Source organism: Amphiura filiformis, chromosome 20 (genome assembly GCF_039555335.1).
Source record: "Amphiura filiformis chromosome 20, Afil_fr2py, whole genome shotgun sequence".
Taxonomy (NCBI): Eukaryota; Metazoa; Echinodermata; class Ophiuroidea; order Amphilepidida; family Amphiuridae; genus Amphiura; species Amphiura filiformis.
Window position 1 is genome coordinate 42,816,901 of NC_092647.1, and position 16,385 is coordinate 42,833,285.

Below are 16,385 nucleotides of genomic sequence, written 5' to 3' on the forward strand. Positions count from 1 at the left end.
TAGGTTAGAGTGGGTCTTCCAGGTTTCCGCCTCCCGTGCTTGGGTATCCAATGAACCATTTATGATGCGGGGTCCTCGCTTCTAGAACAATGGCCAGCAAACCGGATTCCTCTTTCCATTATCTTGTGGCTTATTTTTGGAAGATCTCCATATAGATCTGCATTTGTCATATGTTACTTGCGCCTAGGTATTTGAAATCATCGACCCCCTCTAGTACTACACCGTCATTTGTTGTGATGCTTTCTCTTTTGTTATTGTAAGACATGTACTTTGTTTTACTTCCATTCATCTTCAGGCCCACTATTGCCGCTGAAGTCTCAACTCTGTGAAGCAGTTCTTGTGCTTGTTGTTTTCCTCAGACAACAGTGCAATGTCGTCAGCAAAATCAAAGTCTGTCACCACCACCAGTCCAACTCTCCTGCTTCACCTGTTTTCCAGGTGGAATCCTAGCTCCTCTTCGCTTCCATCTATAGCCATTCTCAGTGCAAAGTTTTCCACATGTACCTCCACAATCTACATAGAAAAGAACATTAAAATTCATTTAAGACCTGCTACTCATTTTTTGGCAAAAAGCAATTGTCAAAAGTTTTACCATTTGAATATATCTTTTCATTCAACTTTTAAAATCTCATTAGTTTTATTGGAATGACAGACATGGTTCAAGATCAGGCATGCAACCCAACCAAAGTCATATCAAATCAAAGGCACATCTGTATACTTCCCCATAAACTGCAGTAAAAAAAGCCTCCCAGCACTTAAAAGCATACACTTTCTGCAAGATGAGGTCAGGAGAATCTAAATCTAATCTAAACAAATACTCAATAAAAATCGCAAAAGCGTCATCTAATTGAGAAGAAAAATGGCCTTTGATGAAAACACAAATATTTATATGTGAATACAGATTAAACATTAAGTTACATTATTACATAGTGCAGTTTTGAAGTATTGAATGCTACCAGACTCTAGAACAGATGATGGGAGGTTATTCCACTCTGATATGGTATTTAGAAAGAAACTATATTTGTACACATTTGATGATACTCTCATGGACTGGAATTTCAGAGGATGATATTGTCTAGAAGTTAGTTTAGACTTCTGATGCATAGAAAACGCATAGAGTCTTATAAGATTTCATAGATAAAAAAAATGCCGACTAGATCACCCTAGCCCGAAACATTTGGAAAGCTCAGTCAAAGCCAGATCCTACTCATTTTTGATACAATCCAATGTCCAGGCATATATTACGACTAAACATTAAGCAAATTGTTACTACTAAAAATTAAGCAATTCTTTGTTTTTAAGACTTTTCAAATATATTTCTTGAATTTAAAGTTTCCCATTTTAAAGTTTTGTCTGGAAAGTCATATCAGGAGATTCCTATTTACAGATACACACCCTTGTGTTTGTTCATCTTCAAATTGACTGAAATACTTTGAATCAAAATACAATCAAAGAAAGATTAGTAATATTTCTGCAAGCATTTTTGGTCTGCAAAATTTAAGACAATTAATGATTATGCTTTTTACCTCATCTGGTTTTGTCCATTTATATAGTAAAGATAGAGCAGTGGGACTATCATGCTCCTTAGGTCATCAGTCTTCTTGAACACTGTTGAGGTTTGTAGCAAACTGCTTTATTTTGATGTCTTAGCAAAAGGTGTGGAAAGATGCCTGTAGGCCCTAAATGAAAGATTGAAAGAAAAAAGCAATATTAAGGGCTGGGGTATGAACGTTTGGACAGTATTTATTTTGGGACATTAGAGCACACCAGACATATCGATTGCATTCTGAATACTGAAGAATGTCATTCTGATATCAAATAATTTTGATTTTTGAAATTGCAATTTAATACACATTTTATGGCAAATCATTAAAATTGATATTTTTAATATTTAACAGTACTTGAAGTAAACTTTATAAATCTGATGATTTATACTTAAAGTGTATGTAGGTGGGATGAAAATGACGATCAATTGAAAATTTTGACCTTTCATTATTGAAGATATGGATTTTTTCCCAAAACACCAAAAACAATTAGGTCTTTTTTGGGAAAAAAATCCATATCTTCAATATGAAAGGTCAAAATTTTCAATTGACCGTCGGCTTTTCCTCCCTGCTACACACACTTTAAGAATATATCATTAGATTTATATAATTTACTTCGAGGACTGTTATATATCAAAAATTTGAAAAATATCAAAGTTTTATAATTTGTCATAAAATTTAAAATTATATATATTGTGATTTTCAAAAATGAAAATTATTTGATATCAGAAAAGACATGCTTCAGATTCAGAATGCAATCGATAGGTCTGAGGTGCTCATCATCCCAAAAATACTGTCGTAAACGCATAATAAACGTAGGCCCTCATTTAGATCCCTTAAACAATGTATTCTTTTTATCAGTATATTTCTACCTACCATGCTGGCCCAGATAGCTTTGATAAACAAAGCAAGAAATGGAAATAAATAGTGCAAGAGGAAGGAGAGAAGGCCACTCCCGAACACAATTTTGTACAATTTAAATCTTAGCCCTTACTTTGTGAGAAAGAAAATTGGAATTCCAATCTCAAGCCCAGATGCAAAGGCTGTTATGTTATACCCCCTATGGGCCTGCCAGAAACCCCTCTCAGCCTGCCTAAAGATCCCCAATTTTAACGACCCATGGCTCATAATTATTGCACACGTAAAGAACATGCATCATTGACTTATGAGTACACAATTAAACAACTTGTTTGTTTTCAACAACAACATCTTCTATGAACATTTTTGTATACCTTAAAGTCAATCGCCTTTAGTGTATCTATTAGTTAACTGCATGTAGAGTGCTATAGCAAAAACATGCATTGGCCACAGTTGTTGAATGCTGTGTTGTTCACTGCTGCATCATACTCTGCCATATCAAGCCAGTCATCTTTGCCATCTTCATCAATACTGGGATTGCCTGCCTGAGGAAATTAAACCTGTAATTTCAAATAATTCAAAGTGTATTAATAGTTTTAATCTAACTAGACATGACAAGTGAAACTAAGTATTACAGGAAATTTGGAAGTAATGCATCATATAATTTTGCTTTTTCTATTGCAAAGATTAGTTAGTATTTAATACTAAGCAAGCTCGGTCCCTGTGTGTGATTGTGATTTACAGTCCAACATAATTTGATAATTTGATAACATAACCACCTTAAATGCTGCTTTCATGTTACACAGTGTAACATCAGGGGTGTTCAGAAATAAATTTTGCTGGTATGGCCCAATTTACCTTTTGCTGGCACCTGTGCATGGCAACATAATTGCCACCCTGGCTAATTGGATTGAAGACATCCCTCCCCCACAACTGTAAAGTTTTTTCCAAGCTGTCCCACTACCAGGAAAAGCACACGAAAATGTGAAAAAGTGTGTGCGTAGTGCACGAAAGTTTGCTATTTCAATGTTAAAATTTGGAGATGAACCAGAGTCACAGAGTCAGTGATCAAAATTTCCAAATCGTCCACTGATCTGCTACTAATAAAAAGAACATTAACAGGACAAACGTGCATGAAGCGCGCGAAAAAATTGCAATTTTAAATGCTGAAATTGTGCCAAATTCAATTCAATTCAATTCCCTCAATGAGGGAAATTTATTCAGTATAAAGGCCTCCGGCCCTAAAATACATTGTAAATTACATAAACAATATTAACGTATACATCTACTGACGAAAGTATATATCTCTCTTCTTACATGCATTAAATAGATATTTACACAGATTTGTCAAGATCCTGCTATCAGAAGTCTGCATGAATTGGCAATACTTCAGTTCAGATGGGTTTTCACGATAGTATCTAGGTATAAAACGTTGCCGCTCATTCCTAAAATAATCACACACTAGAACAAAATGCAGTTCATCTTCGACCAATCCAGACTCACATAATTTACAAAGGAAAATGCATAGGCATTTTACAACTTTGGTTACTTTTGTCCCGTTATTTTAATCCAGCTAAGGAGGTTTTTTCAGGCATGAGAGGAGTTGCCCTAGCACTCATAATGATTAAGGCTTACATATAGAAAGGATGGAATTATAATATTTTTAAGATTCATGTTTGAGATGAAAAAAAAGGGACGTCTCACAGATCTACTGACAGAATGGCTTTACCAAGATAAATGCACTTTGCGGCAATTTGGCATTTTAAAACCCTAACACTTTTGATAAGTTAAAGATCGAAGATACGAAAAAGGAGAGAAGATGAACACTTGGCACCCCCGGGATTTGAACCTTTGACCCCCCTCGCATGCCAACCACATGATTACGGACCGGTAGCTACACAGGCTATCACTGCATGGGCAGCAATTCCGTGAGCATATAACACTTAGGGTGATTGTGTCATCGCAGACCCTGGATTCACGAATGCGCGGCATTTTTCATTGTGGTATTTTGTGGGTTTTTTTTGGGTGTTGGGGTTAATGGACCAAAATGCAGTTCATTTTGGTCTAAAATAGGAAAATGTAAATCATAAAATTTGTCAGAACATTTCTATCAATACAGAGTAGGAGGACACTGACACATGCAATGCCAGATTTACCTTTTTTGGGGCCCTAAGCCAGGCCAAAATCGGAGGCCCCCAATCTCCACGTGAGGAAGGCATATGTATTCAAGTAGCCAGGTTTTGATTTAAAGATAAGGGTGCATACTTTTAGAGGCCTAAGATCAATAGTGGCAGAGACAAGCATATTTTATTCCTATTTGAGACATTTGCATGTGAAGTACACAGAACATTTTATATTTCAGACAATTTAAGCTAAAAATAAAGGTTAAAAAACCCAGAGCCAGTGTGCGCAAAATTTCTTTGTCCACACATCATTGTAGGCCAACAATATAGCGGCCCAAATTACAAACTTATTGTAGTTTTTATCCCCTCTCATGGTGATGTGAGAGACACTCCTACTCTAACCCCTTGTACCACACCCCCTCCTCCCCTTCTCTCTTCCTTTCTCTTTTCCCTTTTTTCGGGATCGCCAGTGGGGTGTCAAGAACACTTTTCATACCTTTTTATATACCCTTTGTATATATAACCCAACATAACTGATGTTTAGTGAACAATGTCGAAACCGATGTTTTCTAGGTATGTCTTACCTCAGTTTCTTTTTGTTATTTGTCTTGACCTCCTCTTCAATCTTGATCATCTTTTGAACAGGCAACAGTGATGTACATGTAGCGGGTTTACCAGAGCTTGAGAAAGGCATGGAAGTATTGGTTCTCTACAATAGTGAAAGGCTGTATCCACTGATGAGGTTCAGGAGGGACTCTCTCTTCTATTACTACTTCTAGTTATGGTATGTGTTGGGTCATACAGCTTCACTTCATGATTTCTGTCCAGCACCAGCAGTTGTATTTTGTTGATATTCAGTGTACCTGCAAAAATCCCAAAAATGAGATAATGGTTGAATTAGTTGAATGAAGGGATACTTTTAATCATGTGACTTCACAAGGGTTACAAGAGTGGATCCAGTGTTAATAATATCCTTCACATATTTAATGAATATGGAGTGTTTGATATGACAATGTAGTGACACAGAAGCTAGCTCACAGATTGTCATCTGGAATCTTAGAAGTTTAGACCCAGATACCAGGTTATTCAAGTTCTCTAACCCGATATAAGACACACACCCACCCCCACACACATCTAGAGCCAAATGCCAAGAGCAAAATTGTACAGATTTGTTGTGAATGGACATTATTTTCCTTGCTCTTTTCCTTCTTTCTTTTCTTTTCATGCTTGACAGCTTGGTTTGAGCAATAGCCTGGTCCCATCAGGACCAAAGCATGTGTTCATCCAGACTGACTGGTTAAACAGACAAACAAATAAAACAGACAAACAAATATCGCACCCTCTAGTTAATTGTGACCAGATGTAAACAAGTGAGGTAAAGCATAGAAAATTGGAATTTACTACTAGTGCCCATGCATGTTACTCCCGCGGTTGTAATACGGTACAATCCTCGGGTGTGTTTATGTGTATCCTGCACGCCGTGTACGTACTGTGCATACATGTTCGACTAATATTTCCATTGTAATAATAAAACACGGTTCCATCGTTTTATTCAAAATCTCGGATTTTGACAAAACTACAGCACCTAAAGTCTTGATTTTTGCAGAGTATCTTTATTGACTAAAGTAGATTACAATCGTGCAAAAAACGGAATTGTTATATATAATATGGCTTTAACATAAATTGAAACAGAAAACATCTGTACCAACTGGTTTCTGTTTTGTGACGGTAAATTTTGTATGTTTAGATCAAGTCACAATCATAAGCCCGAAAACCACTTCAAGGTAGGTGCATAGTCCAGCTGCAAGTTGTTCTTTTATAAAGTTACATCAGGAAATCCAAATTAATCAATTTTCATTCAAATTGATGTCAAATTCTTTCTCAACATTCTTGATTTAACAAAATTTTGAATTTTGACCCCTGTATTATCTTAAATATCCCACGGGTGATAATAGTTGTGCCTCATTCTCCAGTCCCAAATGTGCAAAAGACTACCCCTTACCGTAACTTGCATATTTGGTTCTATTGTACATGGTGGTTCAGATTCATTCTGCATCACCCGTAGAACAATAATCAGCAAAAGAAAATGTTTCATAAAACTGGCATAACCATCATACATGCCTTTCTCTGCAGCTGGACTACTGAGTCGGGAACACTTAACGGATACAAGACGAATGTTGAGGGCCCCGTTCCTCAAGACAAGACACCCCATGGCCATTGGCCCAGCTTACAAAGGCTCAAGAGGGCCGCGCACGCTAGAGAACACGCTGTGCAGCTGTTTATGTTCTCGCCCCACACCATAGCGGGTAACCAAGTGGCACAGTCCCCTCGGAGGTGACATAGACGAAGGACATCGTGTAAACCAATCCCTCGCTGGCACTATGACATTCAATAGAGGCATCGTACTCTCACGGCATCTTCCCAGACAAACGATACAAACGCTAACATATATTGTATAGGAGGGATGCACGTACCATAGCAATGTACTAATTTTGAATTTGCTTATTTTTTTTTTTTTTTTACAGTATTTTCTAAATTTGGGTACATATTGACAGCTAACAGCCTTGCTTCAACTAGAATTCCTAAACCAAATCAATATAATTGAATACCTAAGTGGAAGAAGGGCCCAACTTCATCAAAACTGTTTTTGAGATATTAAGAAAAAACTTAAATATTTGTAAAAGTTTTATAGATGGAATGTTTTCATCTTCAAGGGACCTTTAATACATGAACATACAATATTACATACATTCAAAATTATATATGTTTCCATGGCACTGTACAGTTCTTAATACGAGCTGGAGTTGGGCCCTTCTTCCACTAATATATTATAGGTGCGAGTTCCGTAAGCAGATGTGTTATAAATAGCTACAGAAATTTGATAATCATCCATTAATTGCACAAGTAGAAGCATGAAAATATGTTAGCAAGAAAGTTTATTGTAGTGCAAAGCAGATTTCTTGGATGAACAAAATTCCTCTTTAACCCAATATTTGTGGAAGATGGGCCAAACTCCATGGAGTTGGGCCTTTCTTCCATGAAAACCATGATTAAGTGTACGTGGAAGACTATTTAGAGAGTGGATTTTGGTTCATCTTTCACACACAAGAAAGAATAGTTTGCAGGCAATAAAATGCTGGGTCTAACTCATTTTTGTAAAAAAAAATTGAGTTGGGCCCTTCTTCAATTCAGGTATTGTGCCCAACCTCAAAATGTCCGAAACCTTATTGTGCATGTACTATGATAGTTGTCGCGCAAATAAAATGCAGTTCCTAAAGTTTCATTATTGATTTTGTGTTATCATTAATCAAGTCACCATCCTCAACACCATCCCCAAGAGTCATATCACCTTCATCATCACCCTGCCAAAATATTCTGTCATCTTGTTCCAACTTGCAATTTATCTGTGAGAGATCCTTATAAAGTCTCCATAAGAGCCAGTAAGATTAATCAAGACAATAGGATATGTTGTTGAAACTGGTATAGAAGAGTCTTGTATCACAGACAGGAAACTCAGAGACTAACCCAACCTGTCCAAGCTAAGCATAGGAGAATAACATCAGCTGAAATGAGCTACAGGGAACCATGCTCACACAAGTCAGGAATCTCTTGCGCCGATGTGCTTGCAGCGCACACTTATGCACTTGCAGTGCACAGATGCCCTTGGCTCGCACCAAGCACTTGCCCCTCACAAACCAAGCCAAACTGAGCTTCTGACAAAGGCTAGGTAAGGGTATGGTAGGGGTACCTGATCAGGATGCTGGAATCTAGTGGGTAGTCCCACATTTGAGACCAACATTTACAGGAATGTTGCTGCCGGGGGGTCTCAACTTTGGTTTGGGTAGGGATGAACGGCTGATACCTCAAAAAGTACCCGACCGTAAACCAAAGGACTAGAAATTCTACCAATTTTTTTATAAATTTTCACAAATTTGTGAAAAGAAAAATGTGCACTTTTTTGAGAAAATTTTGAAGACAAAAACACCCTTTCAAATTTTCATGAAATTATGGCCATCAATAAACCAAAATGGCTGAAAATCCACCCAAGTCTAAATGGCTGAAAATGTACCCCAAATCTGTTGTACATCCCCATACCCTCATTTCCAATAAGACCCTCCCCCTTGGTTTTTGCTGTCCAAATGGGTCATGTTGTTCATAGAAAAACGACTAGGTGCCAAAACATAAAAATTCTACGCCGGGCAGTCGGACTTGATGACCAAGCACTACGCCGGGCAGCCGGACTTGATGACCAATGAAGATGGCGGGATCTAGAGGGGTGTCCACACTTGGGGAAAACATATATAGGGATGTGCTATCCAAATAAGTTTATTTGCCAAAACCTTGACATGGATCAGGCCCATACGCAGAATTTGTTTGGGGGGGTGCCGATTTTGAAAAAGCATACTTTTTCTCAAGGGAAAAGTGGACTTTCTTTCCAAAATATGGACCTTTTTTTGATATGAAACCCATAAAAAACCTGATTTACATGTAATCTGTAATTTATGTAGGCCTACTGACAGCTACATGTATTTGAATGGGACTTCAACTTTGTCAATACTGCCGTCTCTTCATTTTTTGCCAAATTTTTCATTTCAAAAATACCAAATGACAATTTGAATGACTTATCCTTCACTTTTAAGCAATTTTGATTTTTTTTTATACTTGCGCAGCTGGGATCACTGAATGGTTCTTTAATCATAAACCATTCACTTGACCCTGGCAGACCAGGGTAGAGTTAGGAACATTCCAATGAGTCCATTCTAAGGGACCGTTCACAAACACTTATAAGGGGGGGCCGGATGCAAAAAGGGGGCCCTGAAATTTTTGACCCTCCTAAGGGGGGGCCTGAAAAAATGGCCACAAATTTTTCTGGGAAAATTGAGTTTATATGCTTTTCTATGGGGTTGACCGATAATTTTCATGTCAAAAGGGGGGCCCTGACATTTTCGAGGTCTGTAAAGGGGGGGCCCCGAAAAATTTCGCGATAAAATTTTTTTGCATCAGGCCCCCCCTTACAAGTGTTTGTGAACGGTCCCTAATAGCACCTAACTTATACACAAGATTGACCACAATAATATGATTGAATTCCAGATGCAGAAAAATACTCTGAATCAATTCTGAAGAAATTGTGTTAATCGTATAGGGCCAACACACTAGCTACTAAAAACTTTTTCTTTCATTTATTTATTGGATTTTGGTCTAATTGTAGCTGAAAGTTTATGTTTTCTGATATTTATTTTTTTTCTGAGGAAATGGTGTTCATTGTCAGATATACACCCTATATGCATATTTTTGATTGGTAAAAGCAACACAACAGCATGCATGTGAATAAGTAACTCAAATAAACTGCAGTCGGCATTATTTAATTACCAATTTTACGATTAAGGGGGTACTACACCCCTGGCCGATTTTGTGCCTATTTTTGCATTATAGCGCATTGGTGACAAGTAAGATATATATATGATAGGGGCAAGGACAACAACTACAGCATTGAAAATTCAGCAACTCAAGGAAAGTAGTTCTAATTTGCAGTTCAAGTTGCATAATTCCACAACTTTGTGCTGGAAAAACTGGCATAAAGAGACAATGCCCATGATTTTGTTTCAAATGGATACCGATAGTTGTTAGTTTACATCTTAGCTTTACATTAAGTGGCAAATTTAATATCCCAGATTACTGAACTCAGAGGTTGCCAAAAACATTTTAGAGAAGAATATACTGCTCCCGTGTGTGTCATTCAGCAACGCCAAATTTGCATATACAAATTAGGAAATATGGTGGTTTGGAAAAGCTTCTCCTATACCTTAATCATTCACTTACCAAAAATAGTTTACCATTATACTATTCAACCTGTGCTGTTAATATACATGTTCTGCTGCTATACATTAAAAACAAATTTGCACAAAGGCATTTTGCATCATTCCACAAAGCTTGCCCTAGAAGCTTAATTCATTTAAACAAAACCCAAAGAATTAAGCCCATAAATTTGAAATCTTGAATTATATATTTGAAACATGATTTAAAATAATATATATTTTGATTTCAATCAATCTACACTTTAGAAGTTGAATAACAAGTAACAAATAAAAAAAAATATATTTAAATGCTGAAAGAATCCATGTGTTTTGTTTCTTTGTTACTTTTTAAACATCTTTCTGACTGTCTGCTTCTTCTTCTTGCGTTATGTACAAGATACACCAAAGTGCAGTTGCACTGGGATGCAGAATTGCACAGATAAAAAATATCTGCCAGGGATCGCTATGTGGACGTTTCTGCAATTACCCCTGAGGCACGTACATCTAACCATGGTGGAGTGGGGTTTAGCACATAAATATACCTCCACTCCCCTTGCGTGACAGGTAGTACTGGGTTACGTTGTACCAGTAGCAATTTCTTGACCTGACCGATCTCGATCGACTGTGATTTCTACCTGGGTCTGTTAATTATTTTGAGCAACATTGGGGCCTATGTGTTTTAATTATATTTGGGAAATAAATAAACATAAGGCCACTTAAAGTCGATTTTGAGTTTCCTGTCACCCGTCCTCACTTCATTCTCTGACCCTCACTTGAATTCATTATTGTGATTTTCCAAAAAAAACGATAAAAACTGGTTATATTTAATATACTTTTGAATCTCATTTGGGCTAAACATCCATCTTCAAGTGAGTGAGCGGCAAATAACAACCCATTTTACATGTGTGCAGCTAACCATGGTGGTGTGGGGTGCAGCACATAAATATACCTCCACTCCCCTTGTGTGACAGGTAGTACTGGGTTACGTGGCACCAGTACATGTTATCTTTTAGGTATTGAATTTAAAATTTAAAGCAAACATTGCTGAACATTAATGACATTTTTTGGCCTTGGGTTGTTGCAATCCATAACAATACCGTTTGCTCAACTTCAACAAAGACTCATTCAGTGAATAATTAAGTAATTTTTCCTCTGTTCTTCCATGAGACCCAGTGAACGAACAATTAGCAGACCACATAGATAAAGAATTAAGCGCATAAATTTGAAATCTTGAATTATATATTTGAAACATGATTTAAAATAATATATATTTTGATTTCAATCAATCTACACTTTAAACATTGAATAACAAGTAATTAAATAACAAATAAATAAAAATATATTTAAATGCTGAAAGAATCCATGTGTTTTGTTTCTTTGTTACTTTTTAAACATCTTTCTTACTGTCTGCTTCTTCTTCTTGCGTTATGTACAAGATACACCAAAGTGCAGTTGCACTGCATGGGTTGCAGAATTGTACAGATAAAAATATCTGCCAGGGATCGCTATGTGGACGTTTCTGCAATGACCCAGAGGTATGTGCAGCTAACCATGGTGGTGTGGGGTGCAGCACTTAAATATACCCCCACTCCCCTTGCGTGACAGGTAGTACTGGGTTACGTCGTACCAGTAGCAATTTCTTGACCTGACCGATCTCGATCGACTGTGATTCTACCTGGGTCTGTTAATTATTTTGAGCAACATTGGGGCCTATGTGTTTTAATTATATTTGGGAAATAAATAAACATAATAAAGGTTTGGCCATTTACTGCTACATGCCAGAGGCTACATGCAAGTGAATTCATCTCCCAACTTGGGCAGGAAATGTCAATATCCCTGCACTTAATTAGTAACCCCTCAAAACTTTGTGAAAAAATTTGACATGTGTTTCGTTTAGATACCTTGAACAAAAATGTGGCAATTGTGGTAACCACAACATGAAGGTAGTGCATTTTCAATTTTTTGCTTTTCATATTAAAACCGCTGGAGCAATTCAACCGAAAGCATAAACAAATCGGACGACGCCCGGGATCACGCCCCTTTCAATGAATGCTTATTATTGTTATTTAACATATTCTGAGTATAAGTACTTCAAGTTAATAACTTTTATACAGAGCTATAAATACAACTCAAAGCATATAGAAATCAAACCATGCCCCTCTAAATTGATAAGGTTATTAAATGTTCAAAGTAAATTGTATACAATGAATACTTATTAATATGATCTTAGTATATTAGTGCTTCACCTCCAGTTATCACAGACTGGATGTTTTTGAAATGAGATGCCTTGGAGTTTCCCTTTTTCAGGGTGTCTTCAATAACAGCTGTGGCATATTCATGTATCACCAACAATAACCATGTATTCCCAAGCTGGTTAAAATTGCTTATTTTGAATTATCTTTTAGGTATTGAATTTAAAATTTAAAGCAAACATTGCTGAACATTAATGAAATTTTTTGGCTTTGGGTTGTTGCAATCCATAACAATACCGTTTGCTCAACTTCAACAAAGACTCATTCAGTGAATAATTAAGTAATTTTTCCTCTGTTCTTCCATGAGACCCAGTGAACGAACAATTAGCAGACCACATAGATAAAGAATTAAGCCCATAAATTTGAAATCTTGAATTATATATTTGAAACATGATTTAAAATAATATATATTTTGATTTCAATCAATCTACACTTTAAACATTGAATAACAAGTAATTAAATAACAAATAAATAAAAATATATTTAAATGCTGAAAGAATCCATGTGTTTTGTTTCTTAGTGTTACTTTTTAAACGTCTTTCTGACTGTCTGCTTCTTCTTCTTGCGTTATGTACAAGATACACCAAAGTGCAGCTGCACTGGGATGCAGAATTGTACAGATAAAAATATCTGCCAGGGATCACTATGTGGATGTTTCTGCAATGACCCAGAGGTATGTGCAGCTAACCATGGTGGTGTGGGGTGCAGCACTTAAATATACCTCCGCTCCCCTTGCGTGACAGGTAGTTCTGGGTTACGTTGTACCAGTAGCAATTTCTTGACCTGACCGATCTCGATCGACTGTGATTCTACCTGGGTCTGTTAATTATTTTGAGCAACATTGGGCCTATGTGTTTTAATTATATTTGGGAAATAAATAAACATAATAAAGGTTTGGCAATTTACTGCTACATGCCAGAGGCTACATGCTAGTGAATTCATCTCCCAACTACAGTATGGCAGGAAATGTCAATATCCCTGCACTTAGTAACCCCTCAAAACTTTGTATCATTCCACAAGGCTTGCCCTAGAAGCTCAATTTATTTAAACATAAACCCGAAAGAATTGAGCCCATAAATTTGAAATCTTGAATTATATATATATTTGAAACATGATTTCAAATAATATATATTTTATTTCAATCAATCTACACTTCAAAAGTTGAATAACAAGTAATTAAATAATACATAAATAAAAATATATTTAAATGCTGAAAGAATCCATGTGTTTTGTTTCTTTGTTACATTTTAAACGTCTTTCTGACTGTCTGCTTCTTCTTCTTGCGTTATGTACAAGATACACCAAAGTGCAGAGGTGCAGTTGCACTGGGTTGCAGAATTGTACAGATAAAAAATGATCTGCCAGAGATCGCTATGTGGACGTTTCTGCAATGACCCAGAGGTATGTGCAGCTAACCATGGTGGTGTGGGGCAGTTGCACTGGGTTGCAGAATTGTACAGATAAAAAATGATCTGCCAGAGATCGCTATGTGGATGTTTCTGCAATGACCCAGAGGTATGTGCAGCTAACCATGGTGGTGTGGGGTGCAGCACATAAATATACCCCCACTCCCCTTGCGTGACAGGTAGTACTGGGTTACGTCGTACCAGTAGCAATTTCTTGACCTGACCGATCTCGATCGACTGTGATTCTACCTGGGTCTGTTAATTATTTTGAGCAACATTGGGGCCTATGTGTTTTAATTATATTTGGGTAATAAATAAACATAATAAAGGTTTGGCCATTTACTGCTACATGCCAGAGGCTACATGCTAGTGAATTCATCTCCCAACTTGGGCAGGAAATGTCAATATCCCTGCACTTAGTAACCCCTCAAAACTTTGTGAAAAAACTTGACATGTGTTTCGTTTAGATACCTTGAACAAAAATGTGGCAATTGCGGTAACCACAACAGGAAGGTAGTGCATTTTCAATTTTTTGCTTTTCATTAAAACCGCTGGAGCAATTCAACTGAAAGCATAAACAAATTGGACCACGCCCGGGATCACGCCCCTTTCAATGAATGCTTATTATTGTTATTTAACATGTTCTGAGTATAAGTACTTCAAGTTAATAAATTTATACAGAGCTATAAATACAACTCAAAGCATGAAGAAATCAAACCATGCCCCTTTAAATTGATAAGGTTTTTAAATGTTCAAAGTAAATGTATACAATGAATACTTATTAATATGATCTGAGTATATAAGTGCTTCACCTCCAAACAAGAACAGTTATCGCAGACTGGATGTTTTTGAAATGAGATGCCTTGGAGTTTCCCTTTTTCAGGGTGTCTTCAATAACAGCTGTGGCATATATCATTAACAATAACCATGTATTACCAAGCTGGTTAAAAACTGCTTATTTTGAATTATCTTTTAGGTATTGAATTTAAAATTTAAAGCAAACATTGCTGAACATTAATGAAATTTTTTGGCCTTGGGTTGTTGCAATCCATAACAATACCGTTTGCTCAACTTCAACAAAGACTCATTCAGTGAATAATTAAGTAATTTTTCCTCTGTTCTTCCATGAGACCCAGTGAACGAACAATTAGCAGACCACATAGATAAAGATGTGGTCAAAGAGCAGACATCATATGTGACACAGACAACATGTTACATGTCACTACAGCCCAATCCAAGCTCCTCAATTTCCCAATCTTGCCAAACATTCAGCAGATTAGTTACAAAACTAAAGTGAAGCTGCAGAAATGGCCTACAAAATGGCTCCTTAGATTCAACACAGGGAAATGCAAAACTATTCATTTTGGAAACACCAACCCAGAAGTTAATTACATAATGCAAGGTGTTACACTTGAAGCCATACAGGAAGAGAAAGTCCTGGGTGTTTATCTGACTAGGGACTGCAAGTCGAGTGTACAATGTACTAAAGCAACCCAGAAGGCACTAAGAAGGGTAGCAAACAAGTTTGATGTAAAAGGGAGAGCCACAGTTTACAAAGGCCAGGTTCGTAGTGTTATGGAGTATGCCTCACTATGCTAGATGAGTGCCTCAACCACCACCCTGAAGCTCCTTGACTTCATACAGAGCAAAGCATTGAGGATTATTGGTGTTGTCGAGCAGCAGGCAAGAATGGATCTTAACATCCCCTCTGTACATCACAGACAACAGGTGGCTGCTGCATCTGTGCTCTACAAGATGCACACCAGCTTGTGCCCACCAGACTTGAAAGCATTGCTGCCCAAGCATTATGTGATCGGACGAGCCACACGCACCAGCCTCTAAATGCCAAGTCATGCACTGACTGAGCCAGTCCTCAAGAACCGGCAGAACTTTCGTCCATGTTGCAGTCCATGTTTGGAATGGACTCCCAGACAGTGTAGTTGGAGAGATCACTGATTATGGAGATCAATCCATGTACATCAACATCTTTCAGGATGATGATTTAGTAGAGGGTTCTTGTCACTCTAAGCTGCTGTGAATCATTGATTAGCCCATAACGATTACTAATAATAGTGCCCTGTTGCCTATATAAGGCCATGAATTATCTGCGGGTTAAATATACATTCAAATTCATTAACAGAGACAGCGTCACCAACAGAGCTTACATCACACCACACCTGGAATACTGTGTTCAAGCTTGGAGTCCTGGATTAAAGAAAGATCGCCACTCTGGAAAAAAGTTCAAAGGAGAGCTCTAAGTTGGACCCAGATATCAGAGACATCGGATCCACAAGGAAGAAGTGGTTAGTGCACTTTCATATCCCAATGTTTAAGGCAAAATTAGATATTTGATGAGAAGGATGTCTTCAATAACAGCTACACATAACATCATACACATATGCATATT

General features: G+C 37.2%; 1 long non-coding RNA gene across 2 annotated transcripts in view; it reads right to left on the bottom strand.

Annotated features, from left to right (window-relative positions):
• Positions 1-2: 2 nt before the first annotated feature.
• LOC140141752 (uncharacterized) overlaps positions 3-16,385 on the bottom strand; it is a 60,208-nt gene continuing 43,825 nt past the window's right edge. The window contains exons 4-7 of one of the 2 annotated variants that reach the window (XR_011857441.1): positions 5,110-5,388; positions 2,777-2,947; positions 1,527-1,679; positions 3-513 (exon numbers count right to left, since the gene is read on the bottom strand). This is a non-coding gene — a long non-coding RNA (uncharacterized lncRNA). Of the gene's footprint in view, positions 514-1,526; positions 1,680-2,776; positions 2,963-5,109; positions 5,389-16,385 lie in introns of both variants that reach the window. The other variant, XR_011857440.1, reaches the window with a different exon arrangement.